Source organism: Balaenoptera ricei, chromosome 10 (assembly GCF_028023285.1).
Source record: "Balaenoptera ricei isolate mBalRic1 chromosome 10, mBalRic1.hap2, whole genome shotgun sequence".
NCBI classification, from domain to species: Eukaryota; Metazoa; Chordata; class Mammalia; order Artiodactyla; family Balaenopteridae; genus Balaenoptera; species Balaenoptera ricei.
In genome coordinates, this window is record NC_082648.1 from 71,853,943 (window position 1) to 71,869,059 (window position 15,117).

Below are 15,117 nucleotides of genomic sequence, written 5' to 3' on the forward strand. Positions count from 1 at the left end.
AAACTGGACACTGAACAATTTTATACACAGATGTTTGTAGATAGTACAACATGGAGATATTATTTATCTGGACAATACAGTAGTAAAAGATTGATATTATAAAATCCAGCTTTGTTACCAGCTTTTAAGTCAGAGTTAGAAAATAAACATGTCTTCTCATATACCCAACACAAGTCTCCATATCCATTGCTGGAAATACATAGAAGTCTCTCTGGTAGGAATACATATTGTCCATTAGAAATAAAACCTTGTAAATGATATTTTATGAAAACAAATTAGGTGATTAATAATCTCCCAGGGATAGGAGGGGGGGGGGAATATTATTATAAATTTGTTGCCAAGTCCTGTATTCCTCTGAAGGATAGATTTATTAACAATACCACCTAGTGCTTTTGCAATGGTTATTTGTAGCCAAGATCTCCAAACATATTTAAATGACCTACTGTAGGCACCTTAACCCAGTGTTGTACTAAAGCAGCCAAATGTGTTCTGTCTATACACAGATGCTGGAAGTACAGAAGGCATGGAAACATGGTGAAAGTATAATACCCTTCCTGAAACAACATCAAAAAATTGACAAGTACAGTTGTAATTTTCATTTTGAAAATCAGGCCACTCTTTAATAATGTTAGTTAAAATCCATTGCTAAGAATGTTAGGGTTTATAGAATACTTTGTATAATCAAAAAATGCAAATTGATCAAATGAGCATAATAAAACCAAATAAAGCAATCTATCCATACAGTAACTTTCCATGTTTATACCATTTATATATTTTTAATAGTTCTTTATTGGAGTATAATTACTTCACAATACTATGTTAGTTTCTGTTGCAGAACAAAGCAAATCAGCCATATGCATACACATGTCCCCATATCCCCTCCCTCTTGAGCTTCCCTCCCATCCTCCCTATCCCACCCCTCTAGGTCATTGCAAAGCACCGAGCAGATCTCTCTGTGCTATGCTGCTGCTTCCCACCAGCCAACTATTTTACATTCGGTAGTGTATATATGTTGATGCTACTCTCCCTTCACCACAGCTTTGCCCTCCCACCCCATGTCCTCAAGTCCATTTTCTATGTCTATCTATCTCTTTATTACTGCTCTGCAACTAGGTTCATCAGTACCTTTTTTTTTTTCTTTTAGATTCCATATGTATGTGTTAGCATACAGTATTTGTTTTCCTCTTTCTGACTTCCTTCACTCTATATGACAGACTCTAGGTCCATCCATCTCACTACAAATAACTCAATTTCATTTCTTCCTATGACTGAGTAATATTCCATTGTATATATGTGCCACATCTTCTTTATCCATTCATCTGTCGATGGGTATTTAGGTTGGCTCTATGTCCTGGCTATTGTAAATAGTGCTGCAGTGAACATTGTGGTACATGTCTCTTTTTGAATTACGGTTTTCTCAGGGTATATGCCCAGTAGTGAGATGGCTGGGTCATATGGTAGTTCCATTTTTAGTTTTTTAAGGCACCTCCATACTTTTTCCATAGTGGTTGTATCAATTTACATTCCCACCAACAGTGCAGGAGGGTTCCCTTTTCACCACACCCTTTCCAGGATTTATTGTTTCTAGATTTTTTGATAAAGGCCATTCTGACCTGTGTGAGGTGATACCTCGTTGTAGTTTTGATTTGCATTTCTCTACTAATTAGTGATGTTGAGCATCTTTTCATGTGACTCTTGGCCATCTGTATGTCTTCCTTGGTGAAATGTCTATTTAGGTCTTCCACCCATTTTTTAAATGGATTATTTGTTTCCTTAATATTGAGCTGCATGAGCTGCTTGTATATTTTGGAGATTAATCCTTTGTCTGTTGTTTCATTTGCAAATATTTTCTCCCATTCTGAGGGTTGTCTTTTTGTCTGGTTTATGGTTTCCCAGCACCACTTATTGAAGAGGCTGTCTTTTCTCCATTGTATGTTCTTGCCTCCTTTGTCATAAATTAGGTGACAATATGTGCGTGGGTTTATCTCTGGGCATTCTATCTTGTAAAATTGATCTATATTTCTGCTTTTGTGCCAGCACAATCCTGTCTTGATTACTGTAGCTTTGTGGTATAGTTTGAAGCTGGGTAGCCTGATTCCTCCAACTTCATTTTTCTTTCTCAAAATTGCTTTGGATATTCGGGGTCATTTGTGTTTCCATACGAATTGTAAAATATTTTATTCTAATTCTGTGAAGAATGCCATTTGTAGTTTGATAGGGCTTGCACTGAATCTGTAGATTGCTTTAGGTAGTATAGTCATTTTCACAATATTGACTCTTCCAATCCAAGAACATGGTATATTTCTCCATCTGTTTATGTTATCTTTGATTTCTTTCATCAGTGTTTTATAGTTTTCTGAGTACAAGTCTTTCGCCTCCTTAGGCAGGTTTATTCCTAGGTATTTTATTCTTTTTGTTGCAATGGTAAATGGGAGTGTTTCCTTAATTTCTCTTTCTGATTTTTTGCTGTTGGTGTATAGGAATGCCAGAGATTTCTGTGCATCAATTTTGTATCCTGCAGCCTTATGCAATTCATTGATTAGTTCTAGTAGTTTTCTGGTGGCATCTTTAGGATTTTCTATGTATAGTATCATGTCATCTGCAAACAGTGACAGTTTTACATCCTCTTTTCCAATTTGTATTCCTTTTATTCCTTTTTCTTCTCTGATTGCCGTGGCTAGGACTTCCAAAACTATGTTGAATAAGACTGGCAAGAGTAGACATCCTTGTCCTGTTCCTGATCTTAGAGGAAATGCTTTCAGTTTTTCACCATTGAGTATGATGCTTGCTGTGGGTCTGTCATATATGGCCTTTATTATGTTGAGGTAGGTTCCCTCTATGCCCATTTTCTGGAGAGTTTTTATCATAAATGGGTGTTGAATTTTGACAAAAGCTTTTTCTGCATCTATTGAGATGATTATATGGTTTTTATTCCTTAATTTGTTAACATGGTGTATCACATTGATTGATTTGCGTATATTGAAGAATCCTTGCATCCCTGGGATAAATCCCACTTGATCATGGTGTATGATCCTTTTAATATGCTGTTGGATTCTGTTTGCTAGTATTTTGTTCAGGACTTTTGCATCTGTGTTCATCAGTTATACCAATTATATTAAACGTTGCATTTGAAATGATTTACCACACGAGGAAGTAAAAAATATCACTGCAGTAGACTTAATGTAAACTTAAAATGGAGTGATATTGTGTTGGTCAGATTGTGCTGATACTTTTTTTTTCGTTTTTTAAATATGTTAAAACATTTTTTTAATTAAGGCATAAACCCAACCCAACAAATCTGGCACACATTTATTTTAAAATGCAAATCATGCTTCCAGGCAAATTTGTACAAGTTCAAAAAGTTCAACCAAATGTTAGAAAGGATTAAGAAAGCCATAGTTGAGTAAAATTAGTTTAATATCCATATCCTATTATAAGGCATTTATGGGAAACAAAATTAAGATTTCTAAATGGGTTGAAATGTTCAAACATTCTTACGATATGGTGTACTTTCTTCTAAGATATACGTCCTTTTCAGCTTAATGTATGCTCGATATTATGAAACTTATTTATAGTAATAGAAATGCATTCCTTTATTTATTCATTTTTAAGATCATATTTATTCATTGCCTTCTTATACCCTATATTGAATTGTTTTTAGGAATGCAACATATAGTGGGTATCTGACTTTTTTTTCTCTAGACAGTATAAATTTCTTTGAGAGAAATGAGCATTTCTTATACCATGTGATTCTGGTATCACAGAGTTTGAGTGCAGAATCCGGGTCAACAACAACAAAAAGACTTCATTCCTCTAGCTAGCTGATTTCATTTTTTTTAGGGTTTGATAGATGCCGAGACAGAATGCATCTCTTTCTCTCTCTCTCTGTTTCTCTCTCACACACATACACCTAGGAATAAAAGCTTCATAGGTGTTGTAAACTTGAAGTTGCTGTTATCTGAGAGACGCTACTTTGGAATGAAGTCTACCTACACAGGGGTAAGCTTAAACAAGCTGTGCAAAAAGCAATTACATCCACTTGTAATCAGACGACATAGAATTTAGTCAAATTTGAACCCGATCTTGAGCAATGAATGGGATACCAATAGTTGTAGATGGATGGAAATGATAGATCATGCCTGGAGAAACATAGATACATGTGGAGAGATAATTAAGTGACCGACCTCCTTCCTTCCTTCTTTCCTTCCCTCTCTCTCTTTTTCTCCTTTCCTTTCTCCATTCCCTCCCCCTCTCTCTCCTTTTCTTCCTACCTTAAGCATTTTGGGAACAACAACTATAAACCATTATGGATACTGAGAATAGAAATAAAGAGTCCCTGTCCTATCTAGGACCATAGAGTCAAAATGTAATACCTTTACATTTGTTTGATGGAAGTGAAAATGATCTATACAAGAAAAAATTTTTGTGTCCCTCTGAGAATTCAGATAATAGAGCAATTCTAGAAATATGTGTTTTTAAAAGAATACATTTTATGTAAGGTGGTTTTAAATCCTTGAGATATGTCGACAGCATAAATTATAAATTGCCCTAAATCTATTTAGAACATGATACCTTAGATAAGAAGTAGAAGATAAATAAGTTGCTTTTTACAGGAAATATGTAAATTTGTTTTTAACTGTATGATACAATTAATAAATACTAAGTCTTCTGACTCTACTGCTATGCTACATCATATGCATCTTGAAAATAATGGTTTTAGAACTTTATTAAAAAACTGTGTTGCTGATTATTTTTCATATGGCTTAATAATTATCAAATGAAACTTGTGAGTACAAAATCAAATAGAAAGACAAAAAAAGACATTTTTGTTTCCAAAAAATGAATATTTTGATGAATAAAGGACAGAGAGATAATGTATAAATAAATTTTAAAATTACACACACACACATACAAAAACACACAGGGAAAGTGTTCTTACATTGTTAAGAGGATAATCTCACCTTAATGTGATAAAATTTAAATTTCAATTAACTTAATGATTCTGAGAAATTAAATTTATTCCTTGAAACAAGACTTCTTCAAAACAGTGGAGTCATTTCTTTTTATATTGCCAACTATGAAACTGCTTACATTTTATAGCCAGAAAATACTGCTGACAGATAATTTAAATGTTAATTTCATAACTCTTTAAGACAAAATGGAGACTGGCATTAAGATTTGAGATATTCAAAGTTATTCAATACGCTTTACTTCTGTTCAATACGCTTTACTTTCTGTTCAATACGCTTTACTTTGTTGTTTTCCCAATATGCTTTACTTTGTTGTTTTCCCAATTTGATCTTGGGCTATGGCCAAAAGTATTTTTTTCTATTATAAACTGTACTCTTAAAATAAGCATTTTATAATTTTTGCCTCTATTAAAATTGAAAAAAAAAGTTTCTACATGTATTACTCTAATTACTTAAATTACCTAAATTAAATTAGGATAATAAAATGAAAACTTTGCAATTATCCATCTTATTTAGCATAGAATTTGCACAATATTGTAATGGATGTTTTATTCCACTTTACATTGTCTGTTTAGACATAACAGTAAAGCAAATTTTTTCAGGTTTGAACTGGGGTATTTTTTCTAAAGACTTAAGATAAAAATGGTATTGATAACAGTAGAAATAGGATTATTTATTACAGTGGAAATAGAATTATTCTATTATTTAATGGAGTGGGAGAGGGCAAGTTATAAAACTTACTGTCTTTTTTTGTGTGAAGTTGAGTATGATGTTAGCTGTGGTTATCATATATGACCTTTATTATGTTGAGGTAGGTTCCTGCTATGCCCACTTTCTGGAGAATTTTTATCATAAATGGATGCTGAATTTTGCCAAATGCTTTTTCTGCATCTATTGGCATGATCATATTGTTTTTACTCTTCAATTTGTTAATGTGGTGTTGTATCAAAACTTACCATCTTTAATCAAGATTCTGCCATTTTTCCTGAAGTCTTGAAATTCTTTGGTTAATTTCCCCATTTCTAAAGAGGTGATTTTTAACAATCATTGATATTTTTCTCACAGCTCTTATGGAGAAATGGATTTTTATTATCCTTACTGCATCATTCCAGAAATACTATGTTCCACCCACTTTGAAGGGCTGGTTTCTATTCTTTTTATCAACTTTACCTCCAGTGGAAATTTGATGTTAACACAGATGCTATCCCCTTATTCTAAATGGTTAGAGCCTTTCCTGTGGTCATAACTAGGTCAAGATGGAAGATCTTTGTGTAGCTGCTGGGATCAATTACAAAGAATATTTTTAAGATTATGGCATTAAATGTGCTAGACTATATATTATTTAAGTTTGCATTGGCAAAGAAGAATTCATTTCTTGTCTCAATATTTTGGGGAAAGAAGGAACTGAGATAAATGGGGAATGCTATTTGTCAGGGCACGTACATAAATCAAGAATTCTAAATGACAGGAGATGCTGAACTCAAAAGCTAAAGAGTAAAATAAACCCCATATGATGTCATCAGAGCTCCATTTCTTCCAATCTTATGAGGATGAGCAGAAAAAATTTGTGGGTGGAGAGAGCCACTCTGTATCCATCATCTAGAATAGACAGAGTCTACCTACTGATTAACACAAACAGTATAAAGAAATCGTATAGCTGTAGTAACATACAGGCAAGGAAGGCAGTTATAATCAGAAAGGAATAAAAGATTTCCCCAGGGAAATCCTGAGATTCAGATTAAAATAAATGATAGTAGCCCTATATATTAACCAAGGCAATTAATGCCAGCTTCTGCAACAGAAAACCCCGCAATTTTAGAGGCTTACTGCAAAAAGTGTATTTCTCCTTCACATCACATCTAGTGTGACTCAGGTGGCTCATCTACAAGAACTCTGTAGGTTCTTGATGACTGAAGAGCCCAGGTTGTTTCCATCTTGCTTTCCAGCTCAAAGAGGAGAAAAGAAAATGAAGTGGAGAGACCCACACACCCTTGGCTGCCTTAAACCAGAGTGACTCATCACTTCACTTCCCCTTCCAATAAACTGGTGATAAATCACCACCTTTACCCAGTTAGACATGTGAGGTCTCTGAAGTATAAGGGAACACCTGGATATTTGATGAACGCTGGTAATCTCTGCCAGACTCTCACAACCTAAAAACCAAAGAACAACCAACAATGAAAGGAATTCTTCTATTGTGTTCCTGATCTAATTTGATAGTTCCAACTTCCACCTTGTCATTTCTGGGAGTTAGGGTCAGTTTCTGGCAGCTTTCTCTTCTCAGTTAGGAACTGCTAAAACTTTTAAAATATCCACTTAATGTAGCTTGATATTTTTCTATATAAATGATGGAAATGATCATAAATATATGTCCAGTTTTACTCTAGTAGAAAAGTCATAGGAAATTAGATGTCATTTTAAAGGATGAAAGTAAAATACCACTCTAGGCATTTGGTAATCTTTTTATCTTACTATATTTAATGTTTATCTTATTATCAATTGCTATTTGACTAAATCAACACTTTGCACATGCATTTCACTCTTCCTTACTCACCTGAATCTGTTGGGTGATTTATATTCAGGTAAATTCATGCCACATTCACTGAAATTAAGGCTTATTCAGCAGATAGTTTCTCTTTAGATAATACTGCAGTAATAAATAGTTTCAATAGACATTTAACTCTTTATGCTGAACAGATGGTAGAGACTCCAATGAATCTCGACTTGATAGCTGCACTAAGAAAAGTTTTTTTTATTGAGCTTAATTTTCTTATTAATACAAAACTGGATTGTCAGCCTTAAAAGGGCAGGGATAGTATCTCTTTTTAAGTTTTTTTTTTTAACTGTGGTAAGAACACTTAACGTGAGATCTGTGCTCTTAACAAATATGAATACTCAATACGGTATTGTTAGCCATGTACAACAATGTTATTCATCTTGTGTAAATGAAAATTTGAATAACTCTCTGCTTTCCCCCTCCGCCAACCCCTGGCAGCCACCATTCTACCTTTTGCTTCTATGAGTTTGACTATTCTAGATACCTTCCATAAGTGGAATCATGCAGGATTTATCCTTCTGTGTCTGGCTTATTTCACTCAGCATAATGTCCTCCAGGTTCACTCATATTGTTGCATATGACAGGATTTTCTTGTTTTTTAGGGATCATTCCTCTTTCCCTCACCCTAAAGCTTCTTACATCTAACATAGTGCCTGGCATGCAAAACTCATTCTGTAAATGCTTATTGAATAAATTAACTTTTGCTAGATTAAATATGAATACCACAATCAGCTCTCTCTATTATTCTTCTGAGTCATTGTTCACTCTTCATCCCGTTAATTAGCTGAATGCACATATTTTCTTTTTTCCAACTGCAAATTTCCTTCACCATTTTTCCTAATCTGACTGATGCTTGCTGTCCCTGTCTACAATGTCATATCATGAACCACAAATGTCCTGTGTGATAGAACAGTAGCTCGTGTGCACACCCCCACTTACTATCTGGAGGCACTGAACTTGACAGGCATGAACTCATTTAATCCTCCCTATCTCTGTGAGATTGGTATTATTAATATGTCCATTTCACAGATATTGAAACTGAGGCACCTAGACACTGGTAATGTGCCCAACATCACACAGTTAGTTATCAGTAAGGCTGAGATTTTAATTTAGCCTGTCAGACTCCAAAATGTATATGCTAACACAGCATCTAGCCACTGTTATGTTATGCTGCCTCGCTGCTGTGCAGTGACTAAAAATGATTTATTTACTTTCACAGTCAATGTAACTCCCATTGGTGTAATAAGGGCCTTTCCTTAAAGAAATACCTTTGATATTTATATTTCCAATTAATTGCCTTAGAAGTTAATGCCTATATATTAAAGTTATATTTTCCTTCTATGAAATTTGAAATCAGGCAAATTTTAGATTCGCCTCATATCAAATATGCCCTTTTCAGTAAGTTACGTATTTTTACCTCTTATAGCACAATTTTTAAATCTGTGACATAGCTAGTGTGTAGGGCTTCCGTGATGTTAAATAAGACAAACAAAAATGTTTTAAAGTATTAGCACAGCGCACAAAATATAGCAGCCTTTCAATAAAGGTAAGTATTAATAATAGTTCTTTAGGACTTCATCAACAGGTTTTGGTTTTACAATATTAGGTAGGGGAAGTGTTCCCCAGAATGACATAATATCCATTCCCATAAGGTTTGTAACATCATAATTCTTTCTGTAGTTATCTTCCCATATTTAGCTAAGTTTTGTGGTTCAGTATCCTAAGTAGCCTATTGTTAAATCTCATGGTTAAATAAATGGTAGCATAAAAAGGTTACCTATTGCTTTATTAGTTAATTGCAGTGATACACTTTTATTTCAAGGAAGATGAATAAAAGACCTCCAAGTTAGTTTGTCTTTAGATATGAAACATTTACATGAATGCATAATATTGAGTACACTAGATCATTGTATTGGCTCCTTAAAAGTACGTATGCATCAATACTGCACTTCTGGTTTTATTTCCACTGATAATCTTATTTAATGTCAGATTTCTTCATATTTTTAAATTAAGAGAAAGGGCATAGAAAAGGCCTTCATTCCATTTTATACTCCAAAAAGTGTCAACAAAAAAGCTGTGTTGTACAGAAAATAATACATATCTAAATAATGAATGCCACAGGATTTATTTCAAAATTGTAGACTAATGTTCAGTTATGAATGTACACTTTGAGGATTAGCCTGTGGGTACAGGAAACAACATGTTCAAGAGATCTCCTTTTCAGAACAATAAAATACCTAGAGCATTATGAGGCTTAATTGACTAAAATATTACCATATACACACATTTATAAGCTTACAACTCTTAACAAGTTAAAACTTCATCAAGAATTCAACATCAAATAAAAATTAATTTCTACCAGCAATGTTGCGTGAAACCCTAATCCAGATAGGATGATATTACTAACACCTACATTATTTTTCCAAGTCACAGTTGCCCCTAAGCTAATTTAAAAATGTGTTTCTGTTTTCTTCATTCTCCCTGAAGGAAGTATCATAAATAACTGGCATGACATTCTCAAGAGATTGTTTTCCAAAGAATAAAACTTTTAAAATTCTATTTTCCTGGAAGGGAACTTAATCATCCAAGAGTGTAAAACATATACGTACGTAACTACAAAATATTCTTAGCTTTTCATAAATTAACAGTAGTAATGTAAGAATAAATATACTAGCAATATTAAAAATATTTTTCTTTATGTAAATTTAGTGCCTATACAAAATCTTCTTGAACAAAGCATGGCTTATGGCTTAGACAGTCATTAAACATCAGTTGTGTACCCAGTATGTGAAGTGCATATTACTTTCTTATTCATCAAAAATAAGGAGAGGATGGATTAAAGTAGAACCTAGTGAGTTTATTTGTTATAGATTGTGATTTTGTAGATTAAGGTTTTAAAGACTAAGGTATTTTACTCAATTATATGATTAATTTTAAAAAAGTATAATAACTATTTTAAGATGGATATTTATGAACTAAAACTAATGATGTCAGTATGGTTTTAGTAAGTGCGTACTGTGTCACCCTGATTATCCATGAGACAGGTGATTTTAAATATATTCAGTTGTTTGTACCAAAGTGTTTTTCCCCCTTCTGTTTCTATTCTGTTTTGATTGTGTATTCAGCTTAAGATTATACATGCTGAGAGAATAGAGTTATTGTGACTTTACTTGTCTTACTTGTCAAATGATTTGAAGCTCACTTTAGGTCAACAGCGTTTAAAATTCCAATTGAATTGTGAATAGCTGAAGGAATTTTCCAAGGAGGGTGGAAAGAAATGAGTATACTCATCATAAATCCAAGCATGGAAAAAGCAGGCTGTGAAAAAGGCCCTATCTTCCTCATACCTTTTTCTTTATTTTTCCATTTTAGAACCTATTCAAAAATCCCACTCTTGCTTTGCTCCTTTGGTTTTTAGAAAGAACAAGTCACTTAACCTCTCCGTGCCTCAGGTTTTTCATCTGCAAAATAAAGGGACAGGATTAGAACATGTGATTCACAAAGTTCAGAGTAAGTAAGAACCAATACGGGGAGCATCTGAAAGGAGTCCCAAGACTGGCCTCAAAAATTCTCATTCACTAGGACTGGGTAAACCTTTGACTTTGCTTTTTTAAAACAAGCCCTTCGAGATTTTTGAAGCAGGTAGTCTGCAGACCCCACTGTGAAACCCTGAACATATGACAAATTCTCTCCAAGCCTCCTCCCACCTCTCATAAATCCCCAAGATACTGTTTCCTGTAGATTCCATAAAAAGAATGAAAACTGATTTTCTGGCTTACAAAAGTGAAGTAGCAGAATTTTGACATTATTTAAGTATTCCAATTCATTGTTCAATTTTTTAACATCCATGTGGAGGTGTTAAACCTATGGAGAGGCCGTTCTACAAGTCAACAGATTATTGCAAGCAAAAAATACCTCTGCACAGTGATTATATTGTAGCTTATGGAGTATTTCATTGAACATTGCAAAACTATACAGGGATGCTGTTACACTATCAAAGCAAGCAGTCGTTTTTGAAAGTGTGCTGATCTCTTAATAGCTTCAAGGTTATGACAGAAATAAAATCAATACGCAGCTTGCCTTTTTCATTTTGTATTTCAGTTTGTGTTGGAACATCAAGAGGAATCAAAATTACAAAGTTTTAGAGTAGATTCCAGAGATTATTGCTCACATTTCTGTTCCCTATATGGCATCATAAGTCCTATTATACCAATAATCAGGATGTATTCATGTTTGCATTCTTATTGCACAGTGCCTAGCTCATTGTAGACACTCAAAAATGTTCACTAGCGAATGAGTGAATAAATGAATGGAATAGAATGAATGAATCCCATTTATTGAAGTACTTACAGGAAGGCTAAGTAAGATACCTAACATCACTTACTTGGTAAGTGGCAGAACTAGGTTTAGAGTTTATTGAGATCTCCTGAATCCCAAGAGAGAGGCCTTTAAACATTAGTACTGTGGTTCTGTAGACAAAGAGCTCTTAAGTTTTCCAAAAAATGGGTTGAAAGCTGCCTCTTGCTTCTCTTCACTCATCTCCATTCCCACCTTGGGCAACATAAGCTTGAAATACTCAGGGTAGTGAATTTTACATAAGAAATCTTGCTCCTCATAGCCTACCTAATTGAAAACCCAGATAATTCCAGATGATTTTTTTCTGATGATAGTATGTCTTTGTAGCCCCATCATGTGGCAATGATGTAAACTCAGTTTATAAATAATAGTCTGAAATTATGTGATTCTTAAGAGTTATTTTTATCTGTGGGATTTGTATCACAAAGTGAGACTTGGTATTTTATATCACACGACCTCAAATTCGTATGATTCAAATCTGCACAAAATGCAACCATACAGCACCATCACTTTAATTCTGGCACAGAGTCTCAAAACAAGTGGGCTAAGGCTTTCTTGGCTCTCTCGTCAGGCCACTGACTTTGTACACCGCCTTGTTTGAAAGCAACGTGAGTAATCAGAGTGGGTAATTATTGATAGTTAATTAACTTAGTCATTGGCCCCTAAGGAAAAGGGGATATTGTAGTCTATTTTGTCATAGTGTATAAGAGATGAGATTTTTCACGTGGATATGCTTTAGGTAAATGAGATATTATACGTGAGGTAAAAACTCAGGAGCCAATTAAAAACGTAATTGATACTTAAAGCCTCAGCAGAGGTAGATTTGCTTATTTGTTTGATTGAAAAAAGAAACAAATTCAGTACATTCAAGAGAAGGCAAGATTTAGGGGGTCCTTATTGTTTCAGTTATCTATTGCTCTGTAGCAAACCACCCAAAATCTAGTGGCTTAAAACAGCAACCATTTAGTTGTATCTCAGGTTCTGTGGGTTGGTGGGACCCAGATGTGCACTTTCCGAACTGGTCTTACTTGGAATCTTCACACAGGTACTGTCAAACGGCCACTGTGACTGGCTGTCTGGCTCCTCAATGCCCCTTTACGTTGTTTCTCTTCCTCAAGTAGATCTGCCTGAACCTTTTCCATGTTGGGATCCGTGCTCTAAATAACGGAAGGTGGATTTGCAAGACAAGTTTTTTTTAATTTGGGGGTTCACCAGTCCTAGAGCATCCTTTCCTTCACACACTGTTGGTTAAAGCGGCGATAAGCCCAGCCAACATTCAATGGGAGGGGACACAACCTCCACCTCTTCATGGGAAGAGCAGCAAGTGGGAGAGATGAGTGGAATTGTTTTGTGCTACCTTTGGAAACCAGCTTCAATATTCATTGTTATTCTAGCCAAAATTTGGTGCACCCAGATTATTGATGATTTTGATTTCTGGAGATAATCGAATGCTTTATGAAAGTATTTCTGTGCTTTTTATCTTTCCCTGGACCACTTCTATGGTGAAACTATGCTATATCATATTATCTATGTACTTTTACAATAAATGGAGACTAGCATTCACTGATGTGTGGAGAAGATAAAGGAAAAAAGCTAGGAACCCACACAGCAAACCCCAACCCTTGTTGATCTCACAATGGAAGATTCTCCTGGGTGCAGGCATTCTTCCTCTCTGAATTGACATGACTGACAGAAATGTAAGGAATTTTTACACAAGGAATGTTTACCCAGGTCATATCTTTTCCATCCTAGGGAGAGTTTGAAGAATAGGGTAGAGATTAAGACATGATCCATCATAGATGGATGGAAGACCAATTAGAACAGACCTAATTTGTGATGGGACATTATAAATTTTAAGATTTCTCCCTGTCTTCCAGCAGTTCTTATTAATCAGATGAAACCCATTCTAAATGGTCTCCCTTTAACAAGGCTATGCTAACAGAAACTGAATCTATCTATCTATCTATCTATCTATCTATCTATCTATCTATCTATCATCTATCTAATCTATCTACCTACCTACCTTTCATAGATTTACTTCTTCCTGAGACCAATTTGGAGATACTGGAAGTATTCTGTATTTTCTCAACTCTTATATTATATGTAGGGAGATAATTTTAATAAATCAGAACAACCACCTGGTGTGGTTTAGTTGATAGAATTGTCTGTTTTATTTAAAACACATTTTGAAGCAAATTACGTTCGTTATCTAACATCTAATCACTAGTATTAAATTTTACCTATATTTTTCCAAAGAATGCAGATTTTTGTAGAGGAAAAAAAGTCTTCAAAGCACAGGCTGGCAACTGCTTTACTTTTTAAAGAAATCCTAGCCACCAAGAATACATAGTCCAAAAATTACTTAAGAAATATAGTGTCAGTCCACATACACCTGGGCATAATCCTTTCTTTGTATCATAGAGAACAGCAAGCTTTTATTTCTATAGTAGAAAGGTAAAAAAACAAAAACAAAAAACTCCCAATCTGCTCTGAAACCTTGGTGCCATGATAGAGCTCCACCACATAGAGAAGATAAAGAACTGGATCATGACCTCAGTAATCCCTGGATTTTAGAGGACCTTCCTATAACCAGTACATCGAACAAGTGGGTGTCATGAACAACTCATATTTAGAACAACTCAATTTTTAGAACATCTGGTTCTAGGTACTAGCCAAAGCTGTTGATTTCATTCAAGCTTGCAGCCAATCTCATTTTGCCTTAGGTGCTAGCTCTCCTTTTAATTACAGCTCTGATTCCTCAGGGTTGAAATAGAGAGTGAGGGGAGAAAGCCAGGTCTTACTTGGCTGGTATTCTTGTTTCCCAGATTCATTCTTTATGCACGTACCAAATATTTAAAACTGACAATGTCCCATTTAACTGTGTTTGTGCATTCTTCAGAGGCTCCCTTGTTCATATGTAGTTCCCTCAATCTGAGCAATTGCTTCTCTCTTCTCTTTTGTAGCTTCTTGCTTAACCTTGCAAGCCCTGGGATATAGTGATATCTACCACTGAATACTGAGGTTCTTTTGCTCCTCTAAAACTATCCTGCTGGCCAAAGCCTAATATTATCTGCATGCTAGCTCTCTTTTACATGCGGTCCATATGTGGCCCTCAAGAAACACTTAGACATCCTTTGCTCCTGTAAGTAATGAGGAGGAAAGTTGATCCTAAGTAAGTGGCAAAATCCTTTCACCCTTGCCTTTGGAGCAGCTGCCTGGCCCATCTCTGCCATT